General features: G+C 27.7%; 2 long non-coding RNA genes across 2 annotated transcripts in view; one reads left to right on the top strand and one right to left on the bottom strand.

The window, feature by feature from the left end:
• The window catches only part of LOC148232052 (uncharacterized), a 136,397-nt gene that overhangs the window by 119,163 nt on the left and 4,691 nt on the right, over positions 1–12,543 (bottom strand). The gene's annotated exons all lie outside the window — the stretch shown is intronic.
• On the top strand, positions 4,244–5,353 carry LOC148232053 (uncharacterized). Its single transcript, XR_015810739.1, has 2 exons — positions 4,244–4,452; positions 5,210–5,353. It is a non-coding gene; the product is annotated as an uncharacterized LOC148232053 (long non-coding RNA).

Below are 12,543 nucleotides of genomic sequence, written 5' to 3'. Positions count from 1 at the left end.
CGGGTACGTACATATATAAATACGGCCAGGGGCTCTCAACACTACGGAGAAACAGCAGCTGATAAAAAGTTATTTCAAATTATTCTCATTTTTTACTTTGTTATAAGAAACATACTCCGAACAAAACATTAATATAATTACATCCATCCTATATTTACGCGGTTTTGCAAAATATTTTTTTAGAAGGCAATTTTTAAAATTCTTTTTGTAAATGCAAGACCACCAACAATCCACAGTGACCTCCGTCTCCCGTTAATTAATCAAAGTTATTTTAAAAGCTTTCATTGAAATTAGCATAAGAACAAAAATATATGGCGTTAAAAGCACCATAAATTAATCCATCGGCTTAACGACATGCCGGCAGTTCTTTCTTATGCCGACCAATGCGGATATCCCATAAAGCAAAAAAACAGAATTCGTCGAGGATGCATTGACAAAAGATAATATTCAGCGTCCCAGGCTCTAAAAAAGGTCATTTGGGAATTTTTGTTTAAGAAGGACAAATTTATTTCTTGAATTAAGTTATCTGCCGTATATATTATATTAATTTGCTATATATTTTATGGAATAAAATTTAATATTAATTAGCTCTATCCATATCATTACTATTATGTATCAAATCTCTTTAATAATTTATTATCATAAAAAAATATTCCAGAATAATTTTAAATTACTTGTATAAACAAGTAATGTGTATATGCATATTTATTCGTCAATCAAGTAAATAAATACAATTAAGTACAGTATCAGTAATCTTAAAATATGATAAGATGAATCAAACAAATGATAAGTTTAAAAATTCTAAGAAAATCAGAAAGATATAGAGTGATATCTTAATTACTTACATCGTGTTGATTAAATAACTTTATATGCCACTTGGAAAATACTATGGTCAGAAATAGAGATATTCATCTCCTTAAGAGTGATAATTTGTATATTAAAATCATCAGAAGATGGTTTCCAAGTTTTAAATAATTATGATATTGAAAAATTATCCGATTAACAAGACAATTTAGTAAACATGGTTTATATTTCTGAAATCAATAATTCTGAGGAACAAGATTTATATACTCCTAAAAATTTAAATTATCTGGAAAAGTTTGTGATGAAAATCGAACTTTGAAAGAAAACGTGAAATGTTAATAGATTTCCCCATCATAATTGCAATATTTTTATAATAATGCATTCAGCCATACATCGAAAAAATTATTATATTCTACTTTGGCGGACGGATGGGGGTGGATAAATAGACACAGATTGAGCCACTGCAGTAATATTTATTGAAGCTTAGTATAATATTTAGTTACACATTCAAACGATGCGAATGATATGAAAGATCGGCTGACGAGGTCCCGCCGGTCATGGTCTTCCCGTCGAGGTCTTGCAAATAATGTCTTACGCCGCCGTTATGCCGGTGTTAGCAGAGTGCCGCCTAGTTTTGGTCATAACGAATAGTCCCCCATACTACACATAATAACCATTATATTTCGTTAACATTTTAAGAGTTAATCTTATGTCACAAATACAAAGAAGATTCGTACAAGCAACAACAGCAATTATGTTTCAGAGAAATATACCGTCTTTTTCCGAAAATAAGACATCCTCCGAAAATAAGCCCTAGCGTGATTTTCATGAGTTTTTGGAATATAAGTCCTCCCCCGAAAATAAGCCCTAGTTAAAATTAGGTGAACGCCAACATGTGGTGATTATAGCTAGTGACACACTATTTACAGGCGGCCCTCGACTTTCGCACAATTCGCTAATACGCATATTTAAAAAAAAAAACAATTCATTTAAAATATTTTTTTTTTTTTTAATTATAACTATGAGTGAGAAACGGATAAATTTCAGTGTTGATACGAACAAAAATAAATCAAGAACTCATAAACTTCACACGATTCGAGACAAAGAAAAAAATATGATTCCAGCGGGAATGACTGCCTATCTCCAGACCCTTTAAGGATACTTTGCGAGTGGAAATGAATGAATACATTGAAAACAGAATGGTGAGAAATCAACGTGGAAGGTTTTTGAAGCCTGGTCTACAAGAAGTTGTGAATTGGGTAAAGAATTCATGGGATAAAATAACTGCCTGTTGTGTTTCCAATGCACTTCGAATAGGCTACTTAGAAAATAAATACTCATTTAAGGATAGCTATATTGCAGGACATGAGAAATTCGGACCAATGATTCAACAGAAAATGGACTTGATTGAAATTCAGGACGGAATTCAGAATTTGATTAGTTATGACGATGTTTCAGAAGAAGGTGAGATGACTGTATTCGAATAAATTTGAAATAAATGTAAAATGCCTATATAAAAATAAATATTAACCGAAAATATATAAATTTACTTATTCTATAATACGTAAAAAGTAAGCCCTCCCCCGATAATAAGACCTAGCTCATATTTCGGACCAAAAAATAAAGTAAGACAGTTTCTTATTTTCGGAAAAAGGGTACGTGTTGCACCAAAGCACTTTATAGCAGACGGATATAAAACACCCGTCTCCGTTACTCCGTTGTCTGTCTAGACTCTAGAGGAAACAGTACAGTATTGTTAACAATACAGTATTGTTTTCAGTATCGAGTTCATTATCGATTCGTCGCTTCGTTCAAACGAATGATATAAAAATCAATCCCTTGTTTGCTCTGATTGCTGCACTATAAACAAACGTTCATATAACTCGATTCTTGCAAAATAATTGCGTCTCAAATTTATTGAATTATATAATATTAGGAATACATGTATAATAAATCAGAGTATATAACACAACGAATCTTTTTCCGAAGATTTACCTTACATTAATGCATAAACAATTCGTTTTATGGAATAAAGTATTTATTTAAATTCACATATCTCTCAAAACAATTCTCTGTAAAATAGCACTCATTATATTTGTTTACAAAAAGTTGGGTTAGTAAATCTGAATCAGTTTGTAATGTGTCGTGGCGGAGTGCCGTCAAAATTATTATTAATATTTTATAAAAAAAATATAGTATAAATAATAATTAAATATTACAACAACAACAGTTTGATCTGCCTACCTCCAAAAAGTATGATAAATTTACCAATTATGTACGATGATTGATATCATCATTATATTTGTATAAGTTATACATATTTGAGATAAGAGATAAATAATTGTGTATGAGACAATTTCTAAAAATAATTTTATGCGTCATGTATTCCAATCGATATATTTTGTACGCGAGTTCATTAATATAATAATTTAGCTATATATCGTATTTATACAATTGTAAGATGATATTTAATTTACTACTTAGTTTCTAATAACATTACGTTCAAATGTTTAAGACCACTACAATGCAATAAAGCAATCACAAATTGTCATGCAACTGACATTTAGAGGCTAAGGTCAGATTACTATTTAAAAATAAATGTAGATCTCTGTAAACGATAAATTTTAATTAACTTTTATTCTATTATATCACGAGAAATAAAAATATATTTATTTTTATCGAGTGCCATCTATAGACAGTTTCAATTATGTTATTTTTTAATACTCAAATAAGTTAACAGATGGGGTTATAGACATGAGCTTGTCGAACTGTGGTATTTAAACTGAATTATGTGAAATGTTTTCAGGGTTTCCGCAACTTAGTATTATTATATTAGTTAAATATAAACAGTAAAATTAATATAGTCACCTATAAAATACAAATGTTGATTAAAATAATAGTCCAATTTCTGGCTCCATGGTGCAATTTGTATAAGCCGATGTCGCGACTCCATAATTAGATGACTCAGCATGCGTGCCCGAGCTTGTTCGAATAATATCTACATATATACCATCTAAGCTTTATGGTTTATATAATAAATTAGCTTAGATATTAAGTGCATACATTTCTATGAATTGCTCGGAAATGGAAACAACCAGGCTAATGCAGTATCAACAACTTCATTTACGATAGGTTAAATTGTAACTTAACAGTAAAAAATAACCGGAGAAGTGAAATTTGGCGTCATTAATGCACTCTCACAAAATATATTTTTTGTTCTGCTTTTTAAAACCATTCCTGTTTTTAAATTAAAAAAAGTATAGTTGATATAGTTTTTTTTATGTGCCTAAAGTTGTTGAATATGCTGTACGAATAGTATTATCATGTTTTGAACAACTGTTATGCTGAATATTGATGACAAAATTAACGTGAATAATTTGTGTCGCGGTTATGATAAAAAGTATGTAAATATCAATGGCTGTTGTTGAAAAATTCTGCCAGTTGTATCAATATTCTGGCAGTGGAACGGTCGTTGTTTTGTCAATTACTTTCCGTAATGGCCTTTGTGGTTGTGTTTGTTATAATGATGTTTTTGAAAATATCCTTCTTGGTATTTTCCGTTTGGTTCACGAGGAAAATGAAGAGGATTCAACACGAAATCCAACCAGAAGTGAAAGTGACCAAATTTTAAGCTGTAACTGATTAACCGTAAGTCATAACGTATACATAGGACAGTATTTAAATGATTAACCTTTATAAATTAGTTATTGTATATACACACAATATGATATGATAAATTTACTTCTATGAATGTAAAAATGTAAATTCACACTTATATATTATATGTACATATGTAAATAGCTTTTAACTCACCATGAGACAAAATAATTTGCTACCATTGAAAATAAAAATGTGTAACAATTTGCGAATTGTATTTAAATTAGAAACGGATACACAGATTTTTCACGGAAATAAAATAACAAATTTAAGATGAAACGTTCTTATTTTTTACACAAACATATAATTATTTATTTATTGTGGTTTCTCAACCATTTATGCATATATTCAGAAATTTTGAGCAAGTCTTTTTAAATAATATCTTTATTTTTTAAATAGAGTTTTAAGTTAAATCAAAACAAAACAAAATGACCAATTAAATTTCAGCTTTTGGTTACATGATCAAATGTGATTAATGTTTATTGTTTCCGTAACGCCAATGGTTGTTATTCCGATGTTTTTTTGTTTTGTCTTTATCAAAATAAGAATCTACAATAGTAAAGTTAGATTAATTTTCAGGCGTGTACGAAGATGTATATAAAATGAAAACATCTTTAAATATAAACATTAAATTAAAATCATTTTAGAATTGAATAATATATAATTTTTGAACTTTTTGTACAAATCATATATGTTATCGATTTAATATAATTTCTTAAAGTTGACTAAATTATTGTTTTCATTTTAGGGAACAGGTGGACGAGTGAATCGGGATTAATATAACAGTTTATGTGTATTATATATATTGTATAGATTATATTTAAGTAAAAAATTGTATTATTAATTTAGTATTTGAAATAATGAAATAAATAAAAAATATGATTTTAATTTATATATGTATTTATTGTAAAAAAAGATCAGGTTCACACACACTTATACATACATTTATACACAAGGTTAAGCATTAAGTCAATATATTTTGACCATTAATTAAATTACACTTAAATATGAGAACTAAATTAAATTTAATGTAGCCATTTTTCTCATTTAAATAATTAACAAATGCATCGTAACATTTTTGCAAACGAGATCTTCTGATCTTTTTTTTATAACGTGAAATATAAAATCATATGATAAATTCTCAATATAAAACAAAAAATCAACACTTAACATAGAAAACAAGCAAACAAAAACTTAACCAACAATCGAAGTAAAAATGTTTGATCCAATAAATCAAACAGTTATACTTTACCAATCTAACAAACAATCAACAATTTGTCAAAATTGATTTTTTAATGAAAATATAGGTATTGTGTGCTGCATGAGCTATACTTAACAGCTCATATATCATACAAAAATATTTTCATGTTAAATTCAACGTATTTACATCTAAAACTTAACACAAAACAAAACAGAGCGACAAAAATCATCAGAAGACAAAACAAAAACAGGTTATAACAGAAATAACGAGAGAATAAGTTTTGTCGTAACATTCAAAATCAACGTAATAATTGTGCCACGTAAACGAAAATCATCAAAAACAAAACAAAACAGGCTGTAACATAAAAAAAATAAAAAATCAGTTTGTTGTTACATTTAAAATCAACGTAATAATTGTTCCACTTAAACTTTAACATCAAAAATCAAAACAAAAACAGATTGTATTATAAAAAACAAAAAAATAGTTTTGTCGTAACATTTAAATCAACGAAATAATTGTGCCACTTGAACGAAAATCATCAAAAACAGAACAAAAACAAGTTGCAATACAAAAAAAACGAAAGAACAAGCGTTGTTGTAACATTTAAAATTAACGGAATAATTGTGCCACTTATATGAAAATCATAAAAAAATAACAAAACCTGGTTGTAAAATAAAAAAATAAAGAATAAGTTTGGCCGTAACATTAAAAATCAAATTAACAATTGTGCCATTTAAACGTGAAATTTGGCATCAACAAACAACGATAAAAAACATAACAATCAAACGTGAGAACAAAAAAAGAAAATCAACTGCAACATTAACATCGAACTGGTAACATTAAAATCCAGTAACAAAATGATAACAAGAAAGAAAATTAACAGAATTTGATGTTTTAAAGGTCGAGAAAGAGAAAAAACAAAAACAAATAATAAACACAACAACATAACAATAAGACAATGAAACTTGAACACAACATCAACAATGAGAGAACGATGAAGAAAAATGCCCTACATTAAAAGTACTAAATTATGAGATATAATCTAGAAAAGAATTAAAAATATGGGTTAATACAGATTAATGGGTTATTATTATGTTAATATTAAGTATCCTATGTTAGTTGAGTTAGTTGGCAACTTAATGAATTAATTAAATTATTATAAATTAAAATTATAATAAGGCACGCAGAATGCCATTACAAATTGCAAAAATTGAGCAAACATTCAGTTTTATGAAGTTAACGATAGTTAATGTCAAAAATTAATTAAGATAAACTTAGAACTATGCACAAACGATACACAATAATTTTCAAAAGCAAAGCAATCAATCAAAAATATTAAATTTAATAATTAAGTATATATAAGAACGCAGAACTTAATTTTAAGGCACTATTAATATAAATTTGATTGAGAAAATAATGTTAATCACAAAAACCACACTATATTCCTAAATTTAACTAAATGTAGAGCAAATTAAGTAAATTTTATATTTTTTGAAAATCAAAATGTTTTGTGTGTACTATATATGGACGAGTTAACTATTGTCAAATTTTAACCATATGAAAGTTATAAAAAAAAATTAAAACTAAAATTATTTATATACCCGTTTTGGAGATGATCGTCATTTTTGATGTTTGATTTGGTTGTTGTTGATGTTTTAGAGCTTGTATTGATTTTATGAAGTCTTCAATCGTGGCATTATGTTCCATATATGTATATATGATTTTTGATATCTTTGTAATGCATTTCCAATGAAGCTTTTTGTAGTACGTATTTTAGAATTTGTCCATGGAGACTTTGTTCTAACAATGAATATTAAACATATTGTCATATATCTATAAATAAAAAAAATATATTAATATAAATTATTTAACAATGAAATAAAAAGCAGATAAATTATTTAAAACGTGTAAATACCTGAGTGGATTGACTCAATATGATTCAGGAAGATATTCGATCCTCTTCCAGCTACTACTCCAGGCAGGAGCAGTAGCTGGTTCGGAGGATGCCTCCTTGTCAGGCAGACATCCTAGTTGTGTATGACGATATATTCCCGTTACCTTCGTATTTATATCACCGTTATCCCCGCCACTTTCGATTTCACGCTTCCAGTTCCGCGGGACCCTCGTATTCAAATACGTCCATAAAAGAAACTGGAATTATTATTATTACGGGTACCAGACCCCGAAATAAACAATCGCAATTGCACAATGGTCGTTCTCAAGAAACGAGAAGGGGAGATGATTTTGCGACTTGAGGGTTGATTTTAGCCGTGTGAAAATATCCAGATAACGTAAGCCTCGTCGTTGTTTGGAATCGTAAATTTAAATTTATTATAAATATCATTAATTTATTGCATAATTTATTATAATCATAATCATGTATGCAAAAGTAGATATCATTTTAAAATTACCATATAAAATAAAATATAAAAATATCAAATTATAATAAAATCCTGTATTTGTGATAAAATATGTTATTAGAGAATTTTTAATACCTAATATGTATTTTTTATATAAATTGATTTAATGATTAAATATAAATATATTTTTAGTATCATTAAAATCAAAGATTTTATTACTAGAACTATTGAGTATATTATTAGGAGCATGGAAAATATTATATCTAGCATTTTTAATAAAATCTTAAAGATTCACACTTTATTTTGTGTGCTAACATTTTTGAAAAATAGTCTTAATTTACAATTTTTCTGTATAAAAGTAAAAAAAAATATTTTTGAGAAATTAATATAATTTTTATCTTATTTTTTTCTTTATGCGAGATAATATCTTTTTACTTTTATCTGTAAATAATTGATTAAAATTACAATATTTTACACTCAATAATAAATCGCTGAAAGTCATATATGATTACACTTTTTAATTTTACTGGTTAAATATGTGTATAAATCACATTTTAACATTTTACAACAAATTTGTATTTTTTAATCTCAAATATAATATAATTTAATTTATGTGTAAATTTGATGGTTTTATATTTATAATAAATTTATTTTTTCGGTGAAATTCTTCTGTAATTAACACTATTTTTACAAACATATTTCTATTGCGGATTATAATGTAATAGAATATTACATTTAATAATTTTAGTTTTGGTTTCTTTATAGGTTCTAATTATGTTTTTAATATTACGGCCAAGTAATAAAATTACGCATTTTTATTATTGCATTCATGAATAAAATTTTATAATTTATATTAATAGGTATATGTAATTTTATAATAAGTTTTTTGCTAGCATGTGCATTTTTTGTGTGACATATAGTGCTTATATCATTTTTTACTGTGACACGTAGTTTTGTGTATTATTTCGCTGAAATTAATCTTGATTGAAATATTGTGCCAAAAAGATTAAGCTACTGATTTATTTATTAAGCTAAACAATAATTTAAAACTTTTATTGTCACGAGTAAATTATTTATACTTAATTTATAATAAAAAAGTAATATCAAACTAATACACTTTGCCCTTGTTTTTATCAAGGAATAACATTTGGAACTGATATAAATGTCTGAACTAGACATATCCTAAACTAGTCTATATATTTAAAATATGTTCCCATACAAGATTATTTTATTAAAAAAAATCAAAATGTAATAAGCCCTTATCTTATCGGCTGACCTAAAGCAGTCCAAGAAAAGGGGAAACTTCCCCCTGTTGCACGTGGAGAGGGCACACACTTTAATCTCTCACGTTAAAACATTTTCATGGATTTATCAACAAGGGGGGTTCCATGGTCACAGAGCCGTGGAGTCATGGGAAAAAATTCGAACACCACAACGTTCCGGAACAATAACATTACGAAAACAGCTCGGAACCGGTTTTGCATTGACTTGACAAAATCGTTCTTGTCGAAACAATTTGGTTACAATTTAGTAAAATATATGTAATTAGTAAAGCATTAAAATATATTAAAAAATTTTAGATTCAAATTCACCCGCATAAATGGAGATAGAGTAGCGATCGCAAAAATGGGGGTCACGTGCCAATCCAATCACGAAATAACCTCCCGATTGAAGCAAATAATAAACTGCTATATAATATCATAATGAAACACGCGTATGAAAATGATGCGGGTGCCGTGTGACTTTTTTTAATAAATATTATATATATATAAATTCCTAATAGCGTCATCTACAATATTATAAAATAGCATTTAATATATCTGTATATTTAAAAATTTTAAATACCGGATATGCGTGGGAATGTACGAACCACAGGTGTTTGCACAATCGGTACATCACGGGGATATAATAATAATTCACCCTTCTGATTTTAAAATCACCCCGCCGTAATATGTGCAATGGAATTGAACTGCTAAGAGGGTATGTCCTACCTGGTATGGGCAAGTATAATAAAATAATATAACTATGCTGTCTATCACATTTTATCTCCCAAAAAGGCACAATGAAGATATGTATTTATGTATTTTAAATATAGTTTGATTCGTTAGCAATGAATCTATATATTTTTTTAATTATATGTCTTTGAAGTAATGTAAAATATTTTTTAATTTAATGTATTCTGACGTCATCGTAGTCCAAAATTTTTAAGGGTGTTTATAGTATAGTATATCTACAGCACATTCATATTATATTTCGTTGCGAGTAGGGGCCGGGTGTTCTTATATACGACTTAACAATAGTTCTTGGAGGACACGTGTTAACTGCTTGACGTCTTTGGAATAAAAGTGAAAAGGTGAATTCGGAAGGGGGTCCTTTCTTATTGTCCTTAGTTCCCTTTTGCTAGCACCGGCCCAACAGAAAGGAAAACGCTACCGAGAGGTTTAGAATCGCAATCAAGCCGCATAGTACTTTGTAAGATTTGATTACGTAATTAAATATAATAACTCCTAAACTAAATTGTATTGCATTATAAGAATGATTTATGTATTAAGTATGTATGTACTTGTAAATCTTACCTTACAGAATTATTGTAATGAGGAGCGATTAGGAGAATGGTTTTGTGTTTCTGAAACATCAAAACCTCGAGCGTCAGTTATTCAATGTCAGTCTCGTTAGTTTTTGAAGGTAATATATATAATTTGAAAAATAATAATAACTACAAAAAATGTCCATCAAATATGAAAACATGATTAGTTTCTGTTTCGCGAAAAATACGAACAAGTTTATGAATAGGTGTAGCGATCAGTAGGATTTGTTTATGATACTTTCTTTCGATATTTTTAACTATTCGAATGTCGAATTGTAAACGATAAAATTTTCGAAGTTATGTAGGATCGAAAAATACAGTTTGAATGAAGAATACAGGTTTATACATATATGTTTTATGCTAACAATAAAACGAATCAATTTAATAATTAAGATGTTTTGTTCTAATAATTCCTGCTGCCGAAAAAATTCATTTAGTTGCTGTTAATGTTAGCAACTGACTACTGACTACAACTTGGTATGTACAAAAAAATATTTTCATAAGATATTATTTTAGACAAGCTTTTTTGCTTTCGTTTAAAATAAGTAAAAAATTAATAGGGCCATCAAAAAAGTTAACAGCTGCATAATATTTACTCGGAAATAAGAGTTCTGCTTGCTTTACCCCGTTGTAACGCATTGGGCTCGCGCCTGTTAGGCTACAAAGATTAAAATAAAAAAGTTTCATTTTACATAAATTCAAAATGCTTAATATATAGAAGAAGGTGGTGCTGATAAGGTAGTAAACAGTGATATGATTTGATTTACCTACAATAATTTTTAATGTCATACATGACAGAAATTTAAAAAATATGTTTTACATTCTTATAAGCAAGCATGCGTCACCTTCCTTCATCATTTCAATAACATTTAATTGATAAAAATATAAATTTTAATTTTAATTCACACAAAGTGAAATAGATAGAAATAAATATAATGAAATATATTTTTATTAGAGTTCTATTTTATTTTATTCCTATCCCATGGGATATTTAAGAAATATAGATTATCAATCAATATAGAAGACATTGTTCATTTTTATACGGTGCGCTATAAAATATTGTACATTAATATATTTTAGAATGGATCTATACAAAAAACATAAACATTATAATTGTATGAACTATTAAAATTATAAATTTTCTATAATAATATATTTTTGTCATTACATGCTCTTATTTAAAAAGTGTATCGAAGATATCGAAACATTTTTTTTCCAATCTTGAAACCGGACATCTGCTTGCTATTCAATGCAATTTGTAAAGCCGTTGCAAATATATGAGTCACAAAAAAGGAGACTCGGTTTTAATCTAGTTTTGCGTCGTACTTTCAATGCGATCCTTGAATACAATGATTTATCTCTTGAATAACGATGGAAGGATATAGTGTGGTGAATGAGAGCAATATTTGTGTAGGTATAGATATGTGTGTACGTATGTATTATCGCTGGCGAATGTAACGGTCTTTCCGTTATCAAGTTACTGTATTATAATATTAATAATTACATTATTAAATAAAATAAATAAACAACTATCTACGAAGATAAAATTAATATGTGTGGCTTTTAAAAATCAATATTTTTTTATTAGTTTGGAAAGTATTAATCTAGGCATAAATATTTAAGAACTGTTCGAATATATTGTTGTGTTTTAAAAAAAACAGCTATTAGAATGAATATTTTTAAACTAAAATTACAACATAAATTCATAGCTTCACGAAGTGTGATGTTAGTGATCTATAATAAAAATGTTGCTATTTATCGCCAACTTGTTCCTGCTTATAACGATGAGGTATTGGTGGGTAAAACGGTGTATTTAATTATGAAAATAATTTAATCGATGAACTTTAAAAACAATATCAAGTAGTTCGGACATTGAGTGCCGAAAAAGAGAATAAATGCGAGACTTCTATATCTTTAAAATCAATAAATCTGTT

The sequence above is a fragment of the Plectrocnemia conspersa genome, unplaced genomic scaffold (genome assembly GCF_051122295.1).
Source record: "Plectrocnemia conspersa isolate PC_06_02 unplaced genomic scaffold, ASM5112229v1 ptg000009l, whole genome shotgun sequence".
Classification (NCBI taxonomy): domain Eukaryota; kingdom Metazoa; phylum Arthropoda; class Insecta; order Trichoptera; family Polycentropodidae; genus Plectrocnemia; species Plectrocnemia conspersa.
This window is presented reverse-complemented; position numbering and strand designations above follow the sequence as displayed.